Genomic DNA, 1,995 nt, shown 5'->3' on the forward strand with positions numbered 1-1,995 from the left:
TCTCACTTAGTTAATTTATTCAATAGCCAATTTTCTTGTAGTAGAAAATTCAAGAAATTAACTAGTGTTTTATATAGAGTTATCCAACTTCGTGATGAATCCGGGGGAATTTTGTTACAAAGTTTGGAAAGGAAGCCGTAGAAATACCAAATCTTGACATGGCTACGGTTGTTGAGGCATTCAAGATGCGGTTACATAAGGGCTCCCCATTTTATGATGATCTTGTTATGACCCCATGCAGGACGTTAGATGAAGTTAGAAACAGGCGCTCTGATTCATAAGACTAGAGGATGATAAGAAGATCTAAGAATGTTAGGAACTCCAACAAAACAGGAGTCACTTGACAAGAAACAAGGATCCTCATTTAGGAATAACAACCCCAAGCCGTATTCAATGTTTAACAACCAATCAGTCCGCATGGTCGAAGAAGAGGACAATGATGATGAGTATTATCCAAGAATTTCCGAGTATTGCTTCTCTGTTGGTACCCATGGCTTAATATGTGCTATGAAGGATCTTAGAGAAAAAGAAAGATGGCCTCAAAAAAATGAGAAGTTAACATCCTTAAAGGATAAGTCCAATTGGTGTGCATTCCACGAAGATATCAGCCATTTGACCGATGACTGTATCGGTCTGAGGAGAGAAATTGGGTATCTTCTAAGCAAAGGCCACTTCATGGAGCTCATAGGAAGAAATAAGTCAACGATCCAGGATCCTGAAGATGTTCCACAAAAAGCAGCTCCACCCCCACCTGATGCACAGATCATGAATTTTATCTTCAAGGGTTCAGACATTTGTGGGACCTCATTCTCCTCGAAAAAAAGGCGCGCCAAGGAAACCAAGTTGGAAAATGGTGAAAGACCCATCCGGACGACCACGTTAACCGATCAATGGATTATCACCTTTGATGAAGAGGATCGCATGCATCTTGACGGGTGGTCCATTGGACAACCCTTAAGTGATTTAATATCGTTATAATCATGCATTTAATCGGTTTATTTTATGGAATTAGATAACTACTGTGTTGCGGTCATTTGTAGGTTAAAAGGAGGTTCCAGAGCTATTATGGTGTATAATGAAGAAACCAAAGGAACCGGAAAGTCAAGAAGATCAAAATAAGTGAAAAGGGGGAGATTGTGGCTGAAGTCCACCATGGCCCACGGTCCAGACCGTGAGCCACTTTCCAAATAGCAAAAAGGAACAGAGGCCACTGTACCATGGCCTGTGAGTCACCGTGGTCCACGGTGTAGACCGTGGGCCACGGTTCAACATATCACAAATCTCACCACGAGCCACGGTTCGGGCCGTAACTGCCCGATTTCATGACTATTTTTATTGGTTTTTGACTGTCTTTTCATCTATCTTCTTTTCTAAACACCCTAAGGACGAATTTTAGAGTGTAAGAACTTTACTTTGGTGATTGTAATCATTTATATGGTATTTTAGCTTCATCGTAATACTTTAATTGATGTAATGATGAACCGAATGATGAGTGGCTAGTACTCTTCATGTTCTCCCCCGAATTGTAAGGTTTCAATTGACTATTTGTGAATCGTTTATGTTATTTGTGGGATAGTAATTTGATCATATGATTGTATTGCTATGGTGATTGTGAGTTTGTTTTGTAATTGTTAATATAGTATAAATTCGTGTTCTTGACTATCCGTTCTTGGTGCCATAGACAATTGAGATTTATTAGAAGGGAATTAGGGTTAACTATATCAAGCTAGTTATCTAGTGACAACCTTGCATTTTTATAATCCAAGTACTTAGTTCTCTTTTATCACTTACAAACCACTTTCATGAACTATGTCTATGTAGTTCATCCCAAAAGTAAATGTTAACATTATCAATATTGAAAATCTGAAATCGGGGGAGAGCATTGTTTCTCATATTGTTTAAAACTCTTTATTTGCTTTCAATTATTTTCGTTAATCAAAATCAACAAATCAAATACTTGTATTTACTTTTTTGCACTTAGTTTAATATAGATAA

This window comes from Bidens hawaiensis, unplaced genomic scaffold (genome assembly GCF_021521415.1).
Source record: "Bidens hawaiensis isolate Kalapana, Puna unplaced genomic scaffold, B.hawaiensis_p1.1 tig00055247_1, whole genome shotgun sequence".
NCBI classification, from domain to species: Eukaryota; Viridiplantae; Streptophyta; class Magnoliopsida; order Asterales; family Asteraceae; genus Bidens; species Bidens hawaiensis.